The sequence below is a fragment of the Adiantum capillus-veneris genome, chromosome 17 (assembly GCF_014529385.1).
Source record: "Adiantum capillus-veneris isolate H3 chromosome 17, ASM1452938v2, whole genome shotgun sequence".
Classification (NCBI taxonomy): Eukaryota; Viridiplantae; Streptophyta; class Polypodiopsida; order Polypodiales; family Pteridaceae; genus Adiantum; species Adiantum capillus-veneris.
The window spans coordinates 58,798,278-58,825,822 of record NC_140947.1 but is presented as its reverse complement, the minus strand read 5'-3'; the positions used below and the strand labels follow the sequence as shown (position 1 = coordinate 58,825,822).

General features: G+C 43.4%; 2 pseudogenes across 1 annotated transcript; one reads left to right on the top strand and one right to left on the bottom strand.

Moving 5' to 3' along the window:
• Positions 1–6,735: 6,735 nt before the first annotated feature.
• Positions 6,736–7,560, bottom strand: LOC147437317 (protein ANTAGONIST OF LIKE HETEROCHROMATIN PROTEIN 1-like; annotated as a pseudogene).
• A 7,234-nt stretch (positions 7,561–14,794) lies between these two features.
• Positions 14,795–16,754, top strand: LOC147437316 (ras-related protein RABA4d-like; annotated as a pseudogene). The gene is made up of 2 exons (XR_015184843.1): positions 14,795–15,243; positions 16,012–16,754. The product of XR_015184843.1 is annotated as a ras-related protein RABA4d-like (transcript).
• The last annotated feature ends 10,791 nt before the right edge of the window (positions 16,755–27,545 follow it).

The window sequence follows — 27,545 nt, the reverse complement described above, 5'->3', positions numbered from 1 at the left end:
GGTTCTTCCGGCAGGATTTGCAGCATATCCATTGGGATCTTCGTAATATGCATGCATAGGTACCAAAGCCTTCTCTTCTGGTTCGGTTACTGTTGGTATGTATCTTATGCCGATTTGTCGTAATCCTGGTAGGGGTGGTTGTTGCCCCAACACTGGTTGTGGTCTTTCTACACCTACAGGTCCTGGTAGGTTGCCTGCTTGATACCTAAGCATCGACGGAAGTTGAGGAGATGCTACCTGAGCCTGGGGAGCATAAGGTTGTTCTCTCACATACCCCTTGTTATAATAACATTCCTCCGTCCCATGGTTTGTCCATTTTTGTTCAATAATCGGAGCTAGTGGATCTAGCCTTGCTTGAGTTACCCTCTCCTCGGTGGACACTAAGCTACCCTAATCACCTGCCACCTTTTGGTCTTTAAAAATGTGTCTTCCTGATCTTAAATTCATCAAACTTAGCAATGTAACTTAACACAAATCCAACCACTCACCTGGCAAAGGATCAGTTTCCGCACAACTTCTTGCTTTGCCGCTGAATATACCTGTACACAAGCGTTTAATTTCGGCAATCGAATCAAAGCATTTAACCGCTAGAGGTGGTTTTAGTTATGATTGGTATAACTGGAGAGTTAACCTCAATCACTACTGTATTTTATATACTTCTGATGTTTTGGATTAGGTCTGCTAATCTGGAACTGTACTTCCCTCGGATGTTGGTCAATTTACATGGAAAGTCTTAATTCCGTCTTTACTTCGTCAAAAGATCAAACAAGGTCCAAATTCACTTCTGAAAGAAGTTCCGGAACTCTTAAGTCAATTGGAACATCAATGTATATCCTCAGTCAAATTTTCTCTTCACTAAGCCTTTGTAGACATCCTACGCGTAGGATGTCTCCTGCTCTGTTTTGCCTGATTTTTGCACTATAGGTTCCCCTTGATGTGCTGAGTCCACATCTGTTTTTACTTTTTGATTTGGACACCTATAAGCTGGTCAATGGATCAAAAATCTGCTCTAGCAGCCTGATGTTGGTATGACCAGTCAAATCAACTCCAATTTGGACCAAAATTGAATAGGAGGCTTGCCTTAGGCTATACAACACCCTGCTATGCCTACAGTCAGTTTCTGGCTTCAGTTTCATGCATTAGACATTCTACGCGTAGCATGTCTAACTGATCAAAATGGCATCAAATGCAAAGCACAGACTCTCCTTGAGGTGTTGATCACTTTGGTATGCTCAAATCTGAGTTTGGAGTGCCAAGTCACACAGAACACATCCTACGCGTAGGATGTCTTTTTGGCATGTTTGACCCCAGACTTGACCCAGAGCTTCCCCTTGATATCAACAACTCAGTGCTACGCTTAGATTTTCGTTTGGATTTCAAAGGACCCCAATTTTAGCTGTTCTAGATCTTTTCAGTCAAAAGTGCTAAAGTTTGCTTAGAACCCAATTTTCTCACCCAATTGAGATGAAACCTTTCTCAGTCACTCAATAAACAGATCATGCTCATGTAACCATCCTATGGTTTTGTTCTTAAAATAATGCCTTGGTACAATTTGGGTAGGATGTCTGGCAATTTCTGTCTATCTGACCTTATCTTGTCAAGATATGGTCAAATTTCCTCTTTCTAGGTGAAAATAGGGTAAAACCTACCTTCTGAACACACTGATCAACTCAAAATTTCAAAATTCCCACCAAATCACCCTGTAGACATCCTACGCGTAGGATGTCTCCTGGCTTAATATTTATATTTTTCCTGACAGAAATGCTCCTGATGCTCTGCAGCTCTATCAGAAATACTCACAACAACTTTTGAACTTCACTTCAGCTTTCAAACACTCTTTTGCGTCTTTTACAACCTTGTGATGAACCTAACAGCAAGTATAACATGCATGAAGTGCTCTAGATCATGAATCATGATGTCCTACTTATCCTACTCCTACTCATCTTGTGAAATGGTGATATTGGTGTTTCGGTTGCTTCCTGGCCTCTCCGGACTCTCAATCTCTCCTTTAACCGCTTCTACCACTCCAACTCCTACTCATCAACTCAACTAAGGCCTAAAAACTATCTAAGTCTACCTAAGTCAAAGGATCTAGGCCTAAGTCTACCTAAGGCCTAAAAACTACCTAAGTCTACCTAAGTCGAAGGATCTAGGCCAGACACACGCTCCCTAGACTTCCTCTAAGACCTAGAGAGTCCTCCACCCTCTGATCCTATCTAAATGTAAAATGAGACTTTGGCAAGCCAGAGAATCCCTATCCTCAAGGACTAGTCTCGGTCACCTACCTAGGGTTGTCGTCCCCGGCACAGCGGAGCCAATGTTGGTGGATACGCCGCGACGGACGTCAGCACAGCGAGAACTCACCTAACAAGATTTGTCAGCTAAGGACGAAGCTCGACCCGCAGGCGTGTGGAAGCAAGCATAGGGTGTCAATCTACACTCGACCGACTCTCGATTAATTCCTATAGAGGTCTCTACCCAATGTCTAAGCTACAGCCTTCAGGAGTGCATAAGAGGAGATTTCCTACAACGCTTCCTAGAGCCAAATACCCATCAAACAGTCTCGAAATGCCATAAAACTTGAAGGAGACCCTACTAACACCAATAGGTCGCTCTCCCTAAGGTCCATGAACCAAAATCCCAACCCTAAATACCTGGTGCAAAATCACGTAGGATGTCTGGCCAAAATTTGCAGGTCGTCATTTTCAAAAACTAAAGTGCCTAATGTGTAGCTCTACTCAATGCGAACGCGTGGATATGCTGAAATGCGAAAATGGATAACATATGCTCATCGAATCACCAGATGAAGCTCGTAGGTCGAGCTCGCAAAACCGGACCATACGAGCGCAATGTAAGTATTGGCGCGTAGCTCTCGTCGGGGGCAACACGCTGCACTTCTCCGCACTCGATTCCGACCACCGGTGCGCGCGTAGCGTCAAGATGAAGCTCTCACTCACTCTCTCGTACACAGTACGCTCACTCACAGACAGAACTTTTTTAAAATGACAAAGGTTTTTCATTAAGATCAAAAAGTGGTATAAATACCTTACAATCTCAAACCCTAATGTTCCAATTTAACCATCTACTCAATCTAAATATCAAAACTAGGATACAATCTGGAAACTTCTGTAAGCCCCAATATTTACAAAGGTGAAATGTCGGGTTTTCTCATTAAATGAATAATTACAAAAAACTAATAATTGCCGAGCAGTCATTTTCCGTAGGGTGTGTCCAGCCGCTAACACTCTCTTAAAGGGAGAAATCATAATACAAATGCCTATTGGAGGGGGGACCGGCTCCACATAAATCCGGTCCTCAATTGTTGTCATGTTCTCTAAATTCTTTCTCTTGCAAAAGTATTGTTCATGCCAAGTTAACTAATTGCTATGATTATGTTGCTATCTTCAATTATGTTCACCCGCTATGCTCACAAAGTCATTTCTCAAAAGTACTCTCATTAATTTCCGCTACTCTCAAGTTAAATAGGCCAATTCCATTACAGTTTCTCTTCAGAATGATCGACAAACTCCGACACTCGTCAGTGTTTTACCTGCACCAAGCAACTTTCCACCTACAGTGACCTTCTTTATAGTTGCTACTATGCCTAAAATGGTATAGTTTAAAATTAAGCCAGTTGAATGCGGGTCAATTCTCTTTCTCTCTCTCCTCGCGCTCCCTCTCACTACAGGTTGCAGCCATTGACGCTCTCGGTTGTTGTACCTGCCATCGTCAGAGCCTGTCAAAGCTTAGCGATAACTAAGCCTCGCATGACCATGCAATTACCAGCATAGGATTCCATTGGTCTATTGAGTAGTAGAAGTATGGCTTTATGTGGTGCCACTAAATAGAGAGAATCCTTTAATAGTTCAGCTCCTCTCTCTTGCAACCGCTAGGGCATTGCGGGTATCTTGTCTACAGCTAACCTCTCTCTTGCAACCGCTAGGGCATTGCGGGTATCTTGTCTACAGCTAACCTCTCGCTCTTATGGTGCGCACTTGGTGCCGTTCAGCCATGCGTTTGGCCAAAAAGTGCCCTCCACCTCAGTAGGCCCCGCCATGCCCTGTCCTTGAAGCATCGGATGCTGAACGGCATCAACCTAATGGAGCCCCCCCCCCATCATGTTCTCAAGTGTTTCTCCTGCGTTCGTGAGGCGCGAACGATTCTGAGTGACCCGCAAACTTGCAAAAGCTGCAGCGGGCTGATGTGGAGCTCACTGCATCATTCTTTAACCTGCACAAAGTTTGCCAACGGGGAATAAGCAGCAATGACCGCAGCGTTTCACAGCACATGTGTGCAAACAAGCGATCGATGAGCTACGTTCCTAATGTCAACGAACGCTCCTTCCACCGTCTCATGTGCTCTCTCTCTCTCTCTCGTGCACGTTCTCATACAGGAGAGCATCCATAACTACTGGTGTGTCACTGTGTAGGAGTGTTTGTGTGCGAGGTTATGGCAGGCTGTAGACCTCTCTCTCTCTCTCTCTCTCTCTCTCTCTCTCTCTCTCTCTCTCTCTCTCTCTCTCTCTCTCTCGCTCGGCGGGGTGGGCATCGAGCAATGTCTTCTTTGCATGTGCAAAGCAAGGTGACAAGTTTCCCTTTTTAGAAATGTAGTATGATACTAAGCATGGTCGCTAGGGTATAGTGCCAGACGGGCAACACCAGTTGTGTCATACGTCTCAGACACGATCAACAACGTAGCCTTGGCGAGCGGGAGCCTTGATGTGCTAGGCATTGGGCAAAGAGAGTTGAGCATGTATGTGAATGTGCCCTTGATTCCTCCTTCAGAGGTGCAGGCTCTTCTGAAGTTGAAAGCTCATATAATTACCATGTCAGATACCATATTATCGGAGGTGATGACGAGGTCTTCTCAAAGGGGCAAGACACCGCAAGAGATTCAAGGTGGAGTGCAAAGGGTAGAAGCACAAGATTAGGGTATTGTATAGACACAGGGAGGACGACGGTTACAAGCATGCAAGGGAAGACACGATTTTCGAAGGAATCTGAACACTGAAGGAAATGAATGATAGGCATGTAAACCAAAATAATCGAGTGCCACATTGCCTCAGCTCAAGTGGTCAGATTGTTGACTGTAGCTAGTCTCAAGTAGTACATTAAACTGGGATTTATATGTGCTCTGAACCGCGAACTGTGTGTGTGTGTGTGTGTGTGTGTGTGTGTGTGTGTGTGTGTGAGAGAGAGAGAGAGAGAGAGAGAGAGAGAGAGAGAGAGAGAGAGAGAGAGAGAGAGAGAGAGAGAGAGAGAGAGAGAGAGAGAGAGAGAGAGAGAGAGAGAGAGATGTCCATTTGAGAGAGCGGGGTACAATTCACAAGAGATGGAGGCAGGGTGCTAGTAAAAATGTTGAACCAGAGCAAGATTTTGTTAAGGTCGGGAAGGTCACTGAGGGTAGGCGGGATGATGTTGATGAGGTTTTTCTAGGAAACATTGAGCTCTTCAAGCTGTGAGCAGTTTGAGAGTTGAGGGAGAGAGATCCACGGAGCCAATTTTGGTCAAGGGTGAGCTCCTAGACGTTGGCGAGGGAGGAGAGACAGGTGGGGATGGTTCTGGGTAGGGATGAGGAATTGTAGGCGACAAGGTGATTGAGGTGGAATTTCGCAGGTCAATAGACTGTGGGAGAGGTTCAGGTAACGGTCGGAGAGATCAGGGGAGATGGAGCTCTCCAAGTGCAAGCCAAAGTGGCTCATTAAGTGCCCCCCCCCCCCCCCCCCCCCCCCCCCCCCCCCCCCCCCCCCCCCCCCCTCCCTCCCCCCCTCTCTCTCTCTCTCTCTCTCTCTCTCTCTCTCTCTCTCTCTCTCTCTCTCTCTCTTAAGCACACTGTAGAAGATGTATCAACTTATTGCAACACTTGCTCTCAGGGTGAACTCAGACGTTCATCCCTCATCTGCAGGTAGCTTGGTCTCATCACCTCTGCACTCACTTTCATTTATAGCAGCCACTCTGTTTCTTTACACACCCTAACACCTGTATCTAGCTCGTCACTTGATAGTGTTGGTCTTATTAGGTTGTGTGTGTGTGTGTGTGTGTGTGTGAGAGAGAGAGAGAGAGGAGAAGAAGAGTATTTTAACATCATGGAAGGAGAGAGATCTAAAGCGCACATGAGGCTGTTCGTTCGGCCATCCCTTCTCAAAAAGTGCAACAAACGGATGCGAACTTTTTGCCATTTCACGCACATTCACACGCTCATGACTGCATTCGGTCAAAAAAACAACCTGCTCCGTTCGGCCACGTCTTATGCGCACATGTAGTTGTCCGTTCACGTCTGTTCAAAAAACGCATAATAACATTGTACAAAATGCATGAAAAAAAACGCATGATGAACAATGATCTCGATGTTCAAAAACCATATAAACTAGTGATTGACAACCATCAATAAAGTTGTTCTAAGTACATCAAAAAAGGATCATTGACAACAATACAAATGCTTCGTCATTGTTGCTCATTGGTAGCCATAAACGAAAATGCTAAAGAATCATAATGAAAACACTGTAGCCATAAAGCAAGATACATGAAAAAGACTGCAACCCTGAGGACATGACTCAATCCTCGGACTCTGAATCATCATCAATCCCTGCAAAAGAAAACTTAATGAAATTAAACATTACATAATTCGGACATTAGTTGAAACAAAAGAAAGAATCAATTTCAAAAATAAGAGTGATTACTGAATCCACAACATGCTACACCTAGACCTACTGTGTTTTGAACCCTCAATTAGCTGCTATGACGGAATAAGGATGCCCTTATCCACAAGGCCACCTTCGTGGTGAGCTGGATTACCGCCATCATTGGGAAGCGGCTCTTGGGAGTTGGGATACGGATCTCACTGATCTTGAGGCTCCATCTCGCCTTGGATCTGCACAAAGTTGTGTAGGAAACAACATGCTTCTATCACCAGCACACCAAAAGAAGATCGACGTTGAGATCTCGTAAAATTTGCCACCTATTCTTCAAGAGACCAAAGGCATTTTCCACCTTCACTCTCCCCTTTGAGAACTTCATGTCAAACTCTCGCTTTTCACGTAAAAATTGCCCTATCTTCACTCGATATGGCTTTATCAAGAACATCCTCGCTTTGTAGGCTGAGTCTGCAATCAAATAAGGCTGTATTGTCTCTCCCTGAATGTGCAATAGTGGCCGATCGAGTGCTTCTCTCCGTTTAGCTGACCATACAAGTCGCATTCTTTGAAGTGAGAAGAGCCGTGCACCCCTCCTGCAGCCCTACAAACTGAACTCCAAAATTTTTTGTTGGAGTCCACAATACCCTGTAGGAGGATGCTCGAAAAACATGCCTATTGATGTATTGTGCTGGATAGAACTCTCTTGCTCGCTTTCTTTGTAGCCAGATGTGAGTCCCATCAAGTGCCCCGGCAATATGCAGCAAACTAGAGATAGCCTCAAATCCTGCCATTATCTCCTCAACACGGTCTCCATGCGGCACTCTAATGCCGACCCTATGAAAGAAGTCAGTACTGCTCAAAATGCGACAAATGATCACCACATATTTACGAATGGTGCTCTCACCCAAGCCAAAAAGATTTGACATGATTCATTGTTGGAATTAGGGTTGCAGAGAAACACACACAGCTTGGAGAAGACGAAGGAAGCTCAAGGCACACAATAGAGAGTGTGTTACTTAGTGTGCAATGGAAAGATAGATAGCCCTAGGGTGATGGGCCCATATACAATGCTCGGGGAAAAAAACCTCCTAAAGAGGGAAAAAATGCCCCGGCGGTCCTAGTGTGTTCACACACATCACTTCCACATGTATATGGTAACAAATCCCCCCTGGAGTGATGCGGTGAACAAGAGCTGGCACATGAGTAAAGGGAAGTGCCATGCCCTGAGGACATGATTAGTCCACAAAGAGGAGTAAGCCCAAAGCTTTGTAAAAAGCTTCAAGCTTCTCACGAGACAATGCCTTTGTGAAAAGATCTGCAAGGTTGTCCTGTGTTGGCACATAAGCCAAGCTGATCTCTCCTGCTGAGAGCCTCTCCGTGACATAGTGGTAATGCACCTCAATGTGCTTTGTGCGAGCATGAAAAACTGGGTTCCTCGCAACTGCCAATGCGCTCTGATTGTCAGTGTAGATAGTGTTGGCAGTGTCCTGTCCAACATCCAAATCAGCCATAAGGCGTCTGAGCCATACACACTCAATCGTAGCTGTGAAGACTGCCCTATACCCAGCCTCACAACTCGAAGTGGCCACAGTAGGTTGCATTTTGCTCAACCATGATATACATGAACTGCCAAGCACGAAACTAAAACAAGTTGTGGCCACTCGCTTGTCAAAACAACCAGTCCAATCTGAGTTTGAAAAAGCATGTAAGTCTGGCGGTAATGATCCCCCCTTGGGATAAAACAAGCCAAGATGTAAAGTGCCACTAAGGTAGCGGAAAATCCTCTTGACAGCCTGCCAATGCTTAGACCCTGGGCTATGCATAAATCTACTGACCTATGAGAGTGCAAACTGAATATCCGGCCTTGTGTTGCATACATAAATGAGGCAGCCAACAGCAGTTTGATAAAGAGTGACATCAGTAGTATTGCCAGCATCATGTAGACTCAACTTCAAACCTGTTTCCATGGGAGTGGCAATAGGTTTGCAATCCTCAAGTCCAAACTTACATAGCAACGTCTCTATGTAAATTTTCTGACGCCATTAGGAGAAATATGAACCTTGCATGGGCCTTGTAAGGAATCCTAATTTTTAGGGATTAAGGCTAATGGTGTGTAGGGTTAAGGGGACAAGGGCATTCAAGAAGCTAGTTTTGAGTAGGCTTTTATAGCCTTTTATTTAGACACATATAGGATGTGGACCTAGGAGGTCACCTTCTCTCTCTAGCTTTTTGAAAGTGAAGGGAGTAAAGAGGTGTGGCCACATCATAAAAAACGTGGATCACTAAGAGCCAAAATTTGACTTTTTAAAAAAAAAAGTTATTTTTACTTATTTTTTACTTAAAACTCCCCCCCAACATATATCCATATCAAAAAAGTATTTTTTAACATTTTTTTAAACTTACAAGCACTAAAAGTCCAATTTTTCGAAAAAAAACTCCCAAAAAAAAAAAACCTTTCTTCTCTCTTCCTCCTCCCTCCTTTCTCCCTCTCCTCTCCTCTCCCTCCCTGCCCCTTCTCTCCTCCTTCTCCCCTCTCTCCCTCTCTCCCACTGTCCCCTTCTCTCCTCCCATGTTCCTCCCTCTCCCTCCCTGCCCCCTTCTCTCCTCCTTCTCCACTCTCTCTCTCTCTCCCCCACTACCCCCTTGTCTTCTCCCATGTTCCTCTCTCTCCCTCCCCTCTCTCTCTTTTCATCCTTTGCTTCCTCATGCAACAGCTACCATGGTGCTCAAGGACATCACAAATCGTATGCATACATATTTGCTTGTTCGCAACGTTTGCATCGAAGGCCGCACGTGAGGGTGAGCAGAGGTCATCCCAGGAACGTCGTACCATCGGTGAGATGAATGTTGACGATTCTTCAATATCTTGCCAATACCATCACATATTTGAATAAAACACCCCTTTATGCAAGGTAACAATATACTTCTTACTTTTGATTGTGTTCTTCTTATCATAAACTGTGAAGTCTAAGGTGTTGCCTCTACTTGTTTTGTAGTGCTTGGCACAAAGGTTGCTTTTATGCACAAATAGTGAAAGGCTACAGGTTAGAGAGGCCAAGTGTCACCACTTTTCCTCTAAAACAGTCTTCTTTGTTACATCTTGCAGGTAGGTGCTTCAAATCCATGCTTATTAGGGGTGGTAGTCTCATCCTAATGTATATTTTTATATTGTTTATTCCCAGCTAGATAGAAATACTTGCAAATTTGTACAACATATACTTAACAAGTGTCTTCATTATATAGCTTGCAAATGTTGAATTCATACATGTTTTTGTTACAAGGTGACCTCTTGCTATGCTAGTTGAGTGGCGTTGTTTGCAAGAATGGCTCAAGGAACTAGCATAACATGAAGCTTTTACGGTGGCACAAAGCTCTCCTCAGCGGCAATGTGCCTCCCACTACACCAAAAATCATTACGCTGACATGAAGAGATCCCTAGTAGGACGATGCAAAAACTTTTCATCAGCAGCAACACACTCTTTCCTAACATGAGGGCACTCCTACCAAAGATATTTTTATGTGATAGGTCACCCCAAGAGCATACCATGTCATGGAATGGATGTAAGAACTATGACCACACTACTTCTTGTAAAGTGTTCACAAATGTATGTTTATCAAAGTTAATGAGAAGAAATTTGGACTTTTTTGTTTGTTGATGTGTAAGAGCACTCTAGGTCTACCATATTTTAGATTGTTTGATAAGTTAAATAAAATTTGTAGTCATTTAAAGTGTGAGTTTGTTTTTGTTTGGTAAGATTGTACATGAGAAGACATAATAAAGTATAAGAGATCTTGACGGAATAAGCCTCGACTAGATTCCTACCATGCACTTGTGACACGAGACCTCTCCTTGAACCTTTTGATTTCTATCATTGTGGGAAGTCTAAGGGTGGTCTATTTTCAAATTTTTAGCAATAACTTTTTTTAAAAGGAAATTTTGGTTATTTTAAAGTTTGTACACAGTCTAGGAGCTCATTTTGATTGTTTTCCTTCAGTTTCAATTTTTGATCGAGGGCACTCCTTGGAAGCCACTTTTGAAGGTGTTAGGGTGAGATTTTGAGAAAGTTTTGTATGTAGGAAATGCAGTCCTTAACACAATAAAAAACATTGGTTCTCTGAGTATTTTCAGATTCCATGGTTTTAATGCCCGTTCGAGCCCGTAGATTAAGGAAAAAGTAATAAATGTCTGCTTTACATCATTTTTTAAGAAATTGCCAACTTGCACGTTGATTTTTGGAAAATCCGAGTAGGATATGATTTTTTTGCATCACACGATAGTCGAAGAGCGCGACGAGATGAACAAATTTATGTGAGACAAGCTCAGATAGATTCAGAGCCAATTGAACACTAGAAGCTCTTGAAAACAGCTTAAAAGTCCAACACTTTTATAAAAAAAGAGAAACTTACCACTTGAATTATGACCATGCATAAAAATAAATCTTGTACTTGTCATTTTAGGGCCCCAGGGACCCTCAACATGAGGGGCCACAAGGGCGCGCAAATCAGCCATCCAAAATTTTTGGATGGCTGATTTGCGCGCCCTTGTGGCCCCTCATGTTGAGGGTCCCTGGGGCCCTAAAATGACAAGTACATGCTTTTTTTGATGCATAGCCATTAAATGTTACACTTATGACTTGCAGTCCCGAATCAATGTCATTGATAAACACACAATAGAATTTACGTTCCCATCCGTGCATCACAAATCGAAAGAATTTTTGGATGAAGGAGATGCTTCAAGTAAAAAGCTTAATTTGACGAACCAAATTTTGCAGCATATGCACATATTTGTGCGCATAAATGAAAAAAACTCTCTATCAACACCTCAATTTCAAAGCTACAAGGACATTTTTTGCTGAATAACCAAAACAATATTTTTCAGCATGTGTGTGTGTATTGTGTGTATGAGTGTGTGTGTGTGTGACATAAGAATAATAGCATACCTTTGTGTGTGTGTGTGTGTGTGTGTGGCAGAAGAATAATAGCATACCTTTGTGCGTGCGTGCGCTGTGTGTGTGGGGGGGGGGGGTTTGAGGACAACCAGGAATAGCATACCTTGCAGACTGTTCAGAGTACGCAGGGATTGATTTTTTGCCAAGCATGAGGAGCAGCCCGCAAAAGCGTAAGGAGAAGCGCAAAGAGAAGCGACTGGATATGTGTGGCCGTCGCGAACGCGTGGAGGGTTGATTCATTACGTTGGCAGCGTTTGCTACCCGTTCCAAAAAAAAACAAAAAAAGGTGGGCCAGCTTATTAAAAAGGAGGTGAATGTCCGCCGTGGCCGCACCATGTGCGCACCACGAGAGAGAGAGAGAGAGAGAGAGAGAGAGAGAGAGAGAGAGAGAGAGAGAGAGAGAGAGAGAGAGAGAGAGAGAGAGAGAGAGAGAGAGATGCTATCCGCAGCCATCACCATCATGTTTCAAGCATTTATACAACTTATGCGCTAAAACTTGTGTTCTTAATATCTTTATGTAACTCTCAAAAAATTGTCACTTTTAATTTGTGTCAGAATGAGATAGAGAGAGAGGTTCTGCAACTGTTCTACAAGGGTATGACAAGGTGGAGTTCTCGCAGTCATGTGAGCCAAAATCTATAATGGCAAACGAACAAGGTTATGACACAAGCCTTCTGCTCATTTCCCTTCAACTTCATGTAGTAGCATGGCATGAGCATTGTTATCTGGGGTCAACTTCTCGGCAAAGGGCTCTATAATCAAAGAGTTCAATTATTGTCTGCATTAGTAGGCAACTTTGTTGAGAGAGAGAGTGAGAGATAGATTGGATTGGATTAACGTCCACGGAGGTCATATATGACCTATGGGACCAAAAACACAGACATTACAACGATTCATTCTCAGTGTGGGCTGATACATATCAATTAAGGACTGAGGGTCCATAAAGAGAGTAGGGTAGGAAAAAAGGAGAAAACAAACAAAAACCTAAGGGTCGGTTGTGGAGAGAGCTGGTTTGGGATTTCGGAATTCTTGGATGATCGCTTTGCCTCCTCGATAGACTGCCCATTTGCCTTGCTTACACGCTTCATGCACCTTCTTATGAGCGAGAGAGAGAGAGCTTGTGCACATGCGTATGAGCGATGGCTTCTCCCGACCAAAAAGTGCTCTAAGCCCACCATAGGCCCGCAACGCCCTTGCACCTAGCCACCGTGAATCTCAGCGTCAGCATCGAAACGTCACCCCTATTGCCTTAACGGTCATCCGTGGCGAGGGCCGTTTGCTTGGAGGGAAAAGGATTTATTGGTTGCGACAGAGGACAACAAGACAGAGAGTGCCGACTTTTGTCATTTGCATTGAGATAACAACTAGGGTTGCAGCATGTGCGCTTACTGCCAGCAGTTGGTGAAGTTCATGACTTGATCGGCAAGCCATCGAGACTCTTTGCATGTGCGCTCCCTAAGAGAGAGAATCTGTCAATTGCCTTCAATGTTTGCAAAATATCAATCCACAAACATACAAAATTCCCTTCGGGTAATTGAAAGAGGACATTTTTCAAAATAATCGGCATATTTTACAATCTATCTCTCTTTTCTTGAATTTTTCAAGTGGATTTTCTCCTTCTTCCTCTCCCTTAGAGTGGTTGTTTTGATTTTCAACCAGTTCAAGGCTAAGCAGAGTCTTGAACCTTGGTTGCCTTGCTATCTGAGTTGTCTTGTTTCTTGATCTGTTGACATGTGCCTTTCTCTCATGTGCATATGTAGGTTTTCTTGAGTTCTTTTCTCTAAAGTTTCTTATATGTAGGCTTTCCAAGCTTTTGGGAAAAAGTTTTTCTTGAGCATTGGGCTTCTCTCCAGCTGTAATCAAGATGTACATTTATATTCTTGTTGAAAATGCTTTGGTCTACTTCCAGGCATACTGTCATACTTTTTGAAAGTAAAAGAACTTGTCACAAGCTCTCTACTTGGAATGTTGTCTTTTGAAACTTGGATGGTACTAATTGTAGAATCTGGTCACCACCTTGGCAGAGTAAAGAAGCTTTAGTTTGTTATCATTGGGCGCAAAAGTGATGCTTTTCCACAAAGTTGATTACTTATTGAAGGCATGTGGGATTAAGCAAAAAGTTGGCATTGGGAGAACATGCAATGGCATGCGTAACACAAGTTAATGGCAAGCTTCGGGCTTAGGGTGTCTTTTCCAATCCCTTCCAATTTCTAATCATGAACCATCGATTTGGCATAAATTTTTATTGGTACTTGCGACAAAATGGATATATGAATCTAGGTTGACTTATTCTCGAAAGGTTGCAATTGGCTATGGGAGGATGTTATTGTTGAACATTTGGGTGACCTTCTTAAGTTTTTGGTGGGTTGTGATGGGAGGTTCACGGATGATGGATATCGAGCGACCTTTTGACCTTGGTGTAGGCCTGGGGTTTTGAGTTTATATCTCTTTGTAGCACCCCTAGCATGTTGGTAGAACCCCTCCCCGAGTCTCCTTCAATTTCGCACTTATAATTGTTGTCGGTTCTTCTCTCTTTGTCTATACATGAATGCCGTTCACCCTTGAATCACAAAGGCCTATTTCACTGCAGCTTCCTTTGGTTTGTTCCTTCTTGCAAGCCACAAGAAAAAACAATAAGATGATGTTTTGAGAGACTAACAGTATGTAATTTTTACATGTTTTTTGTGCTAGTCTTTGATGTTGAGCTAATTGTCCCCAATGAGTATAAAAGTTCCTACAACAACATGCTTATCGTATAGATCTCCAAATGGCAGGCCTCGTGATTTTATCACTTGTTACTCAACATGTTTTAAGTCCCAAAATTTGTTGGCACACACCCCTAGTTCAATGGTCTTGAGTTTCCCTATTTGTTCACCTTCAGTTCACCCCTAGCACGCATAGTTCACCAGTCCTAGTTCACTCCTAGTTCATTGGGTGTGATGGTGTAGATCAAACAATCACAACATGTCTTTGTTGCCACAGATCCCCCTCCCTCGATTGACCCTGTGCAATACAGTGAGTGAATAGGCTTCACCAACCAAGTTTAGGAAGTAGAAAATGATTAAATCAACTATATGTGGGCTTTGAAAGATTAATAATAACCAACCTACAAGCCATAAAGTTACTTTCTACCTACATGACTTGTTTGGAAAGGATGAGCTGTTGTCGGTTCAAAACATAGTCGCAGTCTATTCGCCATCTCCTTTGTGTGCGCTCACGCCCGCTCGTCCTCCCTTTCTGTCGATCTCTGCTAAACCCTAATTTTGCGATTCCAGCTTAGCTTCCCTTTCCTTCTCTAGTTCTCCCCTTTCGAGTTTTTTTTTTCTGCGAGCTCACAGGCGCCTTCATGCGATCATTTCTTCACGTCTGCTGCCATTTCTTCATCGGCTACTTTGTCGCGGGGCGTTCTTATTTCTGACAATCGAGCTTCTGTGACATGGCCAGCTATGGCGATTACAATCAAAAGATAGATTACGTCTTCAAGGTCGTGCTCATCGGTGATTCTGCTGTTGGGAAATCGCAGCTGCTCAACCGTTTTGCCCGAAACGAGTTCTCTTTGGATTCCAAAGCTACCATTGGTGTCGAGTTTCAGACAAGGACCATTGTAGTCGATCACAAAACGATCAAGGCTCAGATATGGGATACGGCAGGCCAGGAGAGGTGCCCATACTCTCTCTTCTTATTAGAACTTTTATATGAGAGAGAGAGAGAGAGAGAGAGAGAGAGAGAGAGAGGAATAAGAAGAAGAAGAAGAGAGTTTTAAAGTCGTAGGAAGCTATCCCAAGAGACCTTAAAGATCTAGCAGCCGAGGAGTTGAACTTAAGAGAAGGTAGGTATCTGCTTTTCCATGAGCACCACTACCGAAGGCATCCTTCTCCTTGAGTTGTTTGGAATGCAGAATCAACCATGTGAATATAAGTATTGGCTTTTCATGAGAGAACTTGGATGCATAATCTTTAGGTTATGAAGCACGCCTTTACTATTTGACTACCTTGTTTTTGGTGACTCCAGAGAGTTTACCTGTTTGTCTTTCTACAAGTAAGGCTGAACATTTATGTTAGTTTTGGACTGGATATATGTTCCTCTTTGGGAGGGTTTAAATCAGGCTCCTGCTTTGGTGTCCTTTTTTAATTATTATATTAGAAGGTTGGTCTGCCAGCTTACACAGCAAGTCGGTTTCTTTCTGGTGGCATTTTTATCATAAAATGGTTTTATTCAACCCCTTACGATAGCACTCACAAGAGTTATCAGGCATGTAGAGAGGCATGGTTAGCCTCATTGTTGATCCACCATGGAGTTCATGGTTTTTGGACATGAATGTGTTGAAACTTGAAGCCTATGTAGCTAGTTCATGAACCCATTTGTGTTTGCTGTATGGAATTTTATGTTTTGGACACCCATGGATGCTTAATTGTTCTTGTGCAACAGATATAGAGCAGTAACAAGTGCATACTACAGAGGTGCAGTTGGAGCTATGTTGGTATATGACATCACTAAAAGGCAAACATTTGACCATATTGCTCGATGGCTAGAAGAGCTTAGGAGTCATGCTGACAATAACATTGTGATTATGCTCGTTGGTAACAAGACTGATCTAAGCACCCTTAGAGCAGTTACGACAGAGGATGCAAAGGAGTTTGCTGAGAAAGAAGGTTTGTTTTTTCTTGAGACATCAGCTTTGGAAGCTACTAATGTGGAAAGCGCATTCTTGATGGTGCTTTCAGAGATCTACAGGATAGTCAGTAAAAAGTCTTTGATTGCGAATGAAGAACAGGGCAATGGCAAGGCGTCTTTGTTAACAGGTACCAAGATTGTCCTTCCAACTGAGGGCCAACAAGTTCAGGTTGCAAAGAAGGGTTGCTGTGGGTGATTGTTGAGGCAAACAGTCGTTGTGTGCTGCAGTTATATCGCTGTACATTTGCTGCCATTTTGAAGGGTTTTGCAGAGCAAAGCCCCTTGTTTTATATTGATTATGTCAACATAATCATGGAAACAATTTTTAAAAGAGGTTTGCTAACAGTCAAAGTCAAGGTATACCTCACTACTGTATCTAATTTAGTTTTAGCTTTATACAATCTGCGAATGGTGCAAAGTTAAGCATCATCTATATTAAGCTGTTTTGTTTGCCGCTTTTCATCATGAATAGACATTGGCAGAAAAATTTGTGCCGATATCTTTGATACCGTATTACTGGTCATCCTAGCTATCTAACTGCCACTTGACATGGATATGGGTGGTTCTACCGTTAGCCCCTCCGAACCATGAGGGATTTGATTTACGCTTTGACATATTGTTTCACCAGAAGCCTGCGTTTCCTTCTGATTTATGGTGTGAAAGGTGCCACATTGATGATGGGCTTTTGAAGTCAAATATGTTCTTAATCTTAGATTTGAATCTAGTAAATTGTTTCTTATTTTTTCTATTTGGTGAGCATCGAAGAACATTCAAGGCTGACTTCTTCTGTTTGGTGAGATGCAAGCGCCAAAACTCTGTCATGCCTGGTACTTCAGGCAGGTTTGTTTGTCTCTGGAAAATGCAACAAGTTCCTTTTCAATTCAGGCTACATGGAATCTCAGTATATTTGATGTCTGTGTATGTGATTGGTTTTTTTAAAAACTGATTATTGTCAAGAGAAGGCATCAAAATGTTTTAGTTCGTGTACAAGTTGGTTTTTGGAAGTCGGGGGTGTGGGCGTTTTGGATTTTCAGCCTCATCTTTGTCTTTGCCCTATTCCATGCTGATGTTTTTACAAGTTGAAAAGCGTCATAGCCCTGTTGATTGCTGCCATGGATGGTTTGAGGCTGTCTGTGGCTGTCACTCTCCTGGACTCCTTGAGGTGGAGCGGTTATGCGGTTGTGATTCACCTGTTGTTTGCTTGCACCTTTGGTCTAGGAGATCCGGAGTCTGATGCGTCTGATGTCTTGTTTTGCTACTCATGAGGGCTTTGAGTGCTCTCATTGTTGAGATTAAGAGCAGCAATTGTGAAGTTTGGCATTGTCTTCTCCTACGATGCATTGCATAGTGTATGCGACCTTGTGTACGTCAGCTATTGCTACTTCCCTGTGTCACTTATGTTCGTGTTTGTAGCATTTGATGTAGTTCACATTTACACGAGCATGTGGCCATGCATATGATGCTGTGTTTGCTGGTGAATCTCTTCTGAGAATTGTTCATTCCACCCTTGGATTTACACCCAAATGCTGGTTGTGTATTTCTGAGCCTTGCTCTTTCAATGGAAACGTTGCAACACTGAAATGTCTTAATTGGGATTTGAGAACACGTGAAATGTAGCAAAGTTGAAAGATGAGGTGCCAAAGGTTGTAGTGTATGGTCCTCTAGAAACTACCATTTCTTTGCACTCTTTATAGAGAGTGTTGATGTGGAGGATTTCTGAGCTTTTGTAGAAAGGTTGTGCAATGATATGATGCTATGCTTACAATGCTTATCATTGATCTAATGGAACTGTGTCTCTTTTGCATGTGGTGTTTTAACACTAACAAGAATTGCATCAATGGTAAGCTTTCTTCTTCTCGGTGGGTGCAAAAGTGACCAGTTTAGTGGTACAAAAACTGGCCACTTCTCACCCCTCAAGGATTGATTGTGAAGAAAACCTCCAGAGGAGTACTAACCTAGTCACCCTCCTATTTTTGCTTAATGTCAATTGAGTGTTTTTTAGAGGTACGTCACAAGAAGTTTTATTTGTCCCTATTTGGAAGGTACTAGGAGGAAAGGGCACATGTCTACCAAGCAGGCTTTTAATGTTTTTCGGTTACTTTTGCTTCCAGGTTTCTTGGGCTGACTTTGGCAAATATGTATGTGAATGGAAGAGTCCATATATCTTCAATAGAAATCGACCTATGTTCTTTGCCTAGTGAAGCCAATATTTTTCATATTATTGCCCTTTTTGTAAGCGAAGTTGACGCATAATTATTGACATTAACACTTATCATTCTGCTTCTGTTGAAGGAACACCCTCATGTTTTTACTTATTAAAGGATCCCAAGAAGAGTATAAGCTTTTCTTGCACATATATAAGATGTTAGGAGAGCGACGGGGTAAAGGTTCATGAAAATGAGGGTTCATGAGGGCATAGGGGTATCAGTGTCTTGCATCGCTGACTCCAATAGCTTGGCATCCGGCACAGAATGGGTAAGTGTGTGAGAGTGAGGGGTTAATGCGTGCAAGCAACATTCCTGTCAGTGCTCCCGTGCTTGCAACGAAGTTCTTCCATTGGCAGGAGACACGAAACTACGTCTTATCTACGTTTAAGCTTTTCGACTCTGGGTATGTATAGCAGTCCACGACCCTTCCACGGATTGTTATCCTTGGTGCCTTGCATTTGGACGATCACGCTCCATCTTGGCTTGCTGCTTGGACTTTAAAGTTGCCTTGCATCTTTAGGCCTCCAAGGGTGGAGTGATAGCTTAGCTTTTGTGCAAAGGTCTCCTGCTCACTGCTCATGGATCGTGATTGATCCTCAAAGCGGTTCGGCTTGGGTCTGGGTCACACTGGTGCTATTGGGATAATAGCACATCTGAACTTACGTACTATCATGCCACCGCATTTGACGGAGGTGTTTTGTAGAGAATGAATATCGATAGTGAAGGTGGCTCCTTGAGGGAGGGGCCAAATCCGGATGGCAGGAGCAAGCCTATTGGCATGGACTTTGTGTTTGCACCAGAGGGTAGGAAAAGAGCGAATAAAGCCTTGGTTGGTGCCTCTGGGCCTGGTGGAAGGTTTTGAAGCCATCATCCTTTGGCGTGCCAACCCTGACATCGGAGATTCTGCACGGGTGAACATGTTCAACCAAGATAAGGTTGATGATGGATATGTGCTGCAGGCTTGCTGGCTGTCTTTAATCATGAGCTAGCATTGCAGGGCCTTGACGCTTGCTGTGCTCTCTCAATGGTCCTCTACTTTATGGGCCTGCGAATGTCTGCCCAAGGGCAAAGGGTTTTATGTAGTTGAGTAACTCTCCATGCATATGGTCTAGGATTTGGTTATCAAAGGAGGTAATTGGGGGGCTTCAAACTTTGTGTACACAATGCCATGGACAACTGAGTTTTGTCCGAATGAAGAGCATGAACTTTTGCCCGGTGTGTATCACAGTTAGGAGCCTTCCTCTCTGGCTACGAAGCCATGTAGACACTATTGTCAATCTTTGGGGCGGGTGTTGTTTATCCCAAAGCTTCAGCATGTTAGTTCGGGCTTGGATGTAAAGTTTATGTACTATGGGATATGAATAAGCCCATTCCCAAATACTTGGATCTCAATATGTGAGACTTTGGTGCCTATTGTCAAGAGCTGGCTGTTGCTTCGTTTCCCAATGCCTGTTACAAGTGTCGAGGGAGAATTGGACATTATGCTAGGGATTGCCAGTTGCTAGCAATCCGATGATCAAGACGACCTAGAGACAGGTGTCCAGGGAGATTGTCAACAAGCCTTCAGAGGAGGCCGATGACGGTGAGATTAACCGTGATGAGTTAAGCGAAGGGACAGAGTGCTCTGCTGATGAGATACAAGACAAGCCATAGTCAATTAACAAAGAGACCATGAACCTTGGCGAGAGTAGTCAAGAAACAAGTGCCCTACAACTGAGTTGCAGGATAAGCCATAGCCTGACACTAAGGAAGGTGGCTTGCAGGACCAAAAATTGGACCTAATTGGCCATATTGTTAAGGTATCAAGTTGTATGACCCATACTGTGAGGTTATAAAAAAGAAAGGCAAGAAATAAGCGATATTCATTGCGTCTCGTTTCGATGGGATATTTCTCCTGTTTCGACTTGGCAGTCAAGGGGTGTGCTGTGACAGAGCTCTCTCCTTGGTGGTAACCCCACGCCAATCTAGGTTCCCTTTGATGTTGTTGTCGTATGGTTTCAAGGTGGCACCCTTTGCCAACCGATGTATCTGTTTGGTGTGCGAATAGAGGCAATGATACCCTTCACCTTGTCTAATTTTTCTTTGGCTAGCATCCATGGTGCTTTAGGAAGCACAATCTTTCCATTTGGGGCATGACGTGGAGTAGCATAGGCGGGGAGACGTTTTAAAAGCCTCAAATCCTCCCTCGCACCCAAAGAGTCCTTCTTGTCAATAATGTGGTCCCATAGTGTTTGAGCTACATTCTTGAATGTGTGCATCGGATCCAAGAGGTTTTGTATTTTTAAGTCCTTCCAATATGGAAGCCTTAGAAATATGGAATACCTTGACATACCTTTTGGTGGAGGACACGGAGCCGGATTGTGTTGTGGTGTTCTTCCCAAATGGTTGCCCAATTTGCCATCCTGAGCTTTAGAGGGGTCTTCCCATTTGTTGGAGCCTTATGCTTGTTATGCCCTTGGGGTAAGAAACGATGGTTGTGTGGATAAATTACCTTGACTAAAGAATTGGGCCTCTCTGTCACTAACGATGGGCCGCAAACATGCATTGTGTCCCGATGTGGACAACCCTGCATACATATTATATCATTAGATAGAGGGAAAGAACTAAAGGGAGAGAGGGAAAGATAGAGAGAGAGATAGAGGAAAGGGAGTTACCAAAAATCTCTCCAAACCCTTTGTGGCTTGGCTGCTAGTTGATGCCATGGCTAGGATAGAGCATAGTTTACATTTTGATTTCATAATATATATACACACACTCACTATTGTGAGTTCTGAAAATAAAAGATTTTCTTGCACATCTATTCTATTTCTTTATGGAGCTTGAAAAAAATACGCAAGCTCAAGCTATCCTTGTGTTGATTGGTCCTAGCTCTCCCTCTCGATCGTGCAATGGCAAAATCTCCTCAACAACTTGCATCTTCCCTGCACGCATGCTGCTGCCAGCCAGCACTTCGACACGTTGCCATTGTGGGTTGCCTGCAATCGTGCGGGCCTCACAAGAATCTCCAGCCATTCCTGAACATTGCTAATAAGGTTGGCGCTTGACAGTATGGGGCAACATGCATGTGTGTGTGTGTGTGTGTACTTTGAGAGAGAGACTGCAAAGGAGAGGAATCCACATATTTGGCACCCGTGTGTTGTCCACCCCGTAACAGAGCCTCAAGATCAAGGCGCCAAAGGGCATGGCGAGAGCGGATATTGAATGGCCATAGGATGCTGGGGGTTGCTGCCGGTGGAGAAGCTCCATGTCAGGACAACTTGATTTCTGGTAGGAGCATTAATGACAAAGGGTTTATTTGGCTGGATTCGCAGAACCAGGTAGTGTGAAAGGGTGGGGTTAAAGAGCATTTTCCTGTGTAGGTAGAGCGAGCTTACCTCGACAAGATTGGCAGGAGCACCGAGGAAGCCATTGCTGGCAAAAGAGGAGTTTGAAGCCCACGGGGCCTACATTATTGATGAGAGAAAGATAGGGATGACCACGTGCTCCTACAACAACACTCCGTGATTGAAAAAGAAGTTAAGGATGTTATGCATTGTATGAAAACTAAAGTTAAGCGAGCCAATTGAAGAAGGAAACCAAACAAAACAAGCTCCACGTTTGTCAAACTTTACCATGCATGCATAAGACTATAGGGCTTAGCTTTTGATGAGATGACCCCTTTGCATTTGCATTGCTACAAGTCCATACTTGCATTCAGTAGCTCACAATATCCAAAGCATATATGAAGAGTACTAGATGATTAAGGCTTTTTCTTTATTGAGTAAGTCTACCATTCGGTGTGACTCTTGAAGTTTGATGGTTAGGAAATACTCCACTAAGTCAGAAGAAGAAGAAGAAGAAGAAGAAGAGGAGAGTTTTAACGTTGTAGAAAACTATCCCAAGAGACCTCAAGATCTATGCGATGAGCTTGAATTTACAGGCTTGTAGAGAGAGAGAGAGAGAGAGAGAGAGAGAGAATTGTTCATTACAATCACACAAATATCTAACTACAAGTCTTGGCGCGCGCGCACACACACACACACACAAACGCCGATTAGCATAACTACTAACTTCAATGAAACAATCTCAAGAGACACTAAAAGTTTACCCGATGAGTCTTAAACTCAAGAACTATTATAAGAGACCTCAAAGATCTAGCCTCTTGATACTACCAAAACACTCATAGAGAGTTCCATGTGTCAACTTTGGTAAGAGCTTGACTTTATCACTCTCTCTCATACACACACATTTTTTTTTGTAATTCACACACACACACACAAAATATTATCATAGTAGAAGGTCAAATATGACCTATGGGACCAAATGAAGCATGTTTGACATTGTATGTTCAGCTGATCAATAACTCTTGATGCCTAAAGACTATGGATATGAGGGTGGTAACTAAGAGTTTATTGAGCGGCTGAGAGAGGAAGGTATGTAGGTAGTGATGCAAGCTCACAATGTGAGGAAAGCAAGCTTGAATGTGATAATTAAATGAGCACTCAAGTAGGCTATGCTGCTTAGACTCTTGAACTTGCGAGGTGCATAGTGTGCATACATGAAGGGAATCTTCCCTAAAGCCCCAATGCCATGTCTCACATCATAGGAAGTGGAAGCGAATCCAGATTGCAGCTATGTTGTGGATTTGGATGAGGGAATAGGCTCAAGTGTGTAAATTACACATGGTTTTCTTTCTCAAAGAAGAGGATGCATTTGTAATTAGGGCATGGTATAACTGGGGTGTGATATAATGCAAAAATTGCGAGGCTCCAGTCTTCCCCATCCAGCATTGTCGGAAAGCCTCAATCACTATAGGTTCATGTGGTGCATAATGAAAAAAGTGTGTTGCATCCTATATTCCAAACCGTGCACGCACATCTTGCACCCATCATGAGCTCAAAATTTGCCTTCTAAGAGTCTTTTGGAGTTTGTTACTTCCCTTCCATGGAATTTTAGAAAGTCCATGTAACGAGCTTTGATGTAGCTTTATCATGTACTCCACAAGGCCATAACCTCAATGAGAAGTGATACCAACTCAACCAGTAGTATGTAAGGTGTTTGCACATGGCAAGAGAGTTTTTGGGGGTTTGGGAAGGGGGGGGGCGGGGGGGGGGGGGGGGGGGGGGGATGCAAGCTTTGTCAATGGTTTCCATATGGTGCATATAGTTGCATCCAATGGTTCGGGCCATATAGGACCTCTTTTGCCATTATGGTCCTCCTATCATTAAGGAGATGGAGAAACTTATCGATGCATAGGAGAAAGATCATATCATAGTCCAAGCGTTAAGAAAACATATTTGAAACTTCTTCAATTTGGAGAGAGAAGAGGCCATGCTTTTTTAACTAACAACCGTAACGTGCACATTACATAGGATGATCACGGACTTCTTTTATTTTCTAGAGATCTTTTTATTATATTGATAGATTTAGTAATGTGCAGACATCGTCATGAACCTCAACACATAATGTAAATCTATACAACACTACAATTCGAGGGGACTCTTGATTTCTCTTACCAAGTTTGATGCTAGCCACTTTTGATTTGAGTTGAAAGGATTAGGCTCCCACCATTTTGGAAAAGTAAAAAACCTTGCAAAACATCTAGAATGCCGAAGTGAAGGGTGAAAGAGCAAGAAACGAAAATTCTAAGACATGGTTCTCTATCTATAGGAAGGGCCTTCCTTGCATACAGTCTTTAACCCTCTTCCTTTCCCTAGCCTTCTTAGCTTCTCAGAACTTTACCTTTTCCTTTTCTTCTTTTGTTTTTTTTTTGGCCAAAACTCACTCAACAGAGAGTAGATTGGATTGATCACCCAAAAAAAACACACTACAACAGGAACATGCTCACACCGAGCCATGGATTCAAAAGTAATACAAAGAGCACACACCACCAAACAGGGACCCGACCTTAGTACAAAGCCAAAAAGAAACAACATGTACATACAAACCAACCAACCGTCGCATAAGGGCGGAGTTGATACTTCCATCACCTCGATAGCGTAGTACAAATAGCCAACAAAGAGGACAAGTGGAACCACCATCCCCATATACACAGGCTAGTAGGGGAGCCCACTCCATCAAAGAAAGACTTCCAATTCCACCATGGGAGGAGCCTTTGCCACAAGACGCCCTCCATGCCAAAAGACCCAAGTGGAGACGAGCGAAAAAACATCCGAGGCCGATAAGAAAGCACCACCAGAGCCGCATGTGTCAACATGCAATATGACACATGCAATACCCATGCCCACATGCAATGAGCCTCCATGAACCATGCGCCACAGATCCACCCAACCACTGTCCGAGCCCTAGTGAATCAATTGCAACTAGAACGACCATCCGCATCCGACGCCAAGAGACACATCCGAGCTGCACGAAACTAGAACAAAGAAAGGCTCGGCGCGCGTGTTTCCTCCGCAAGAGAGGTGACGGCTGTCAAGTCCGACTTGCAAAAATTCACCGTGCTGAGCTCTACTCAGCACCAAAGAGTGGCGAGGCAGTCGGAAGTCCCATCCCCGAAGCTCCCCTACCCCACACACAGAACCGGCACCTGCGCCCGCAGCGTGCCCAAGGCCCAATGCGCACCGATCCGCAACCCCTAGACATTCCACCAAAAGGGCCCCCCAACACCGACGTGGAGATGCTGCGGTTGTCGACGGACAGAGCACAGAGGAGCAAGGCTCCATCGTGAGGGCTCAACGCGATGGCTCTATTTACTTTTTCCTTTATGAGTTTCCTTTGAGTGTATGTGTACGATTTTTTAAAAACTAGAGTGCTTCGTTAGTCGCAGAGTCCGAGGGTAAGAGAAAACAAGAACCTCTAGAAGACAAAAACTTGGGGGGCAGGGGGGGGAGAGAGAGAGAGAGAGAGAGAGAGAGAGAGAGGTATATTTTTTATTATCGTCCTGGATGGACAAATATGACCTGTAAGACCAAAGGTACACATAATTTTTTATTATCGTTTTGGGTGGTAAATATGATGTATGGGACCAAAAGATACATGTGATGAACTATATGGATAAGTGACTCTCAATGCTCAAGGATTATGTGACGAGACACAGTGGAGAGCCCACGCTATGGCTGGAGCAGAATGTATGTAGGTATAGGTCATGGCTGAAAATGTGAGAAGTAGTTTCAAAATTCGAAGGTGAATTCTTTCCAATCTTATTCATCACAAATATGAATATGTTCATGATGCTCAATAAAAAGTCTACCAAATACTACAAACCATCAAATTTGCAATTTTGGAGGACAGTATTGGTCATTGAATTTTGGATTATCTGCCTTCAATTGCATAAGAGCTTCTATACCACTCTTGAACTTGTGAGGAGCTTCTCCCAGAACGTGTGCATCCCAGCCTCTTTTTACGGCATTCCAGTCATTCTATTTCACAATGTCCCAACAAAACTAACTCTTCAAGAGTGCATTGCAGACCCAAATCAAAGTGAAACAATCAACAACGACAATTCCTATTGATCCTATTCCTATTGATCCTATCTTGGCTCTTAAGGTGTTTGCACGGATGCATTAAGACCCATATTGAAATCTTAGCAAGCTCTTTCAAACCAAAAGGCAGCTGTCGATATTTGGTAATCACAAGGCACCTCATAGCGATCCATAGTTACATGCATACGCCCCCCTCCAGATGCCAGTGAGGCATCCTCTCCTTGTTGTCGTAACTCTTCTAAATCTTTCTCGAGCAAAATATTGAAAACTATATATGCCATTTAAAAATTTCTCAAGTAAAAAAATTTATGAAAGGATGAGAGAGAGAGAGAGAGAGAGAGAGAGAGAGAGAGAGAGGCCACCGATTGCCGTGGTTCAAAGGTGTACCTTGAAAGAATGAGATATCGATCGTAGTGCTTCAGAGGGGTACCTTGCAGAAAACCACGAGGAGGGTTAGAGGTTTGTCAAGCTCAATGTTCGTAATCATACAAGATGTCAACGTTATTAATTGTTTGTTGTTCCAATTTTTATGTTTCAAAAAAAAAAAAAAACATGCAAGTTTCCTTGCACGGGGGAGTTTGCACAGTCCTCCCCAATTTTTATAATACAAGGGAATGTGCCATTCCCACGGCAACGTGCAATTCTCAGCGTGTTCATTAACTGCGTTCGTAGTGTCAAAAATGTCAAAAATCACAGAATGATAATGCTTACTCACCGCGCGATTGAATGTCTGTCGTCGATGCACCTTGCATGAATGATGCTGGGCATCTCCTGCTCTTAACCCGCTGCAAGAGACGACAATGGAGGATGAAGGAGATAAGCTTGTGACTATTTGGGTGGAGGAACTTTAGGAAGAAGCGGGAATTTTTATATTTCAGCTTGTGTCAATTCAAAGCCTATCAAAATTCACTCGTCGCTTCATACGTCCAAATCTGGTGGAAGTAAGAACGATGGTGCTCAACTGTGAAAGGCACTTTGCATCTGATGAAAACAGCCAAGCACTTCCTCGCCCTGATCTTGTTGGGCATATCCTGCAATCAATGCATTCCAAGAGACTGCATCCCGGACATAAAGCTCGTCAAGAACTTGTTGTGCTTCGGAAAGTACACTACACTTGGCATACATGTCAACCAAAGCATTACCAAGCACGACATTTTTGTTGAACAGTCCCCAACTATCAAGCTCATCATGAATTTGTTTTCCTGTGTTGACGTCTTTCAAAGTGCCACGTGCCTTCAAAATGCAAGCATAGGTGACTGCATCTGGAGAGAAGTCCTCGCTTTGCATCCGCTGGAAACATCCCAATGCTTCTTGGCCCTGCCCCTGTTGGGCATAACCTGCAATCAATGCATTCCAAGAGATCGCATCTCGATCAGGAAGCTCGTCAAGAACTTGTTGACCTTTCAAAAGTACACCACACTTGGCATACATGTCAACCAAATCATTGCCAAGCATGACAGTTCTTTACAACAGCCCCTGATTGACAATCTCATCGTGAATGTGTTTGTCCATACAATGTCTCACATAATGCCACATGCCTTCAAAATGCAAGCATAGGTGACTGCATCTAGAGAGAAACCCTCACTTCGCATACAATGGAAACAATTCGAAGCTTCCTGGCCCTGGCCTTGTTGGGCATATACTGCAATTAACACTAGAA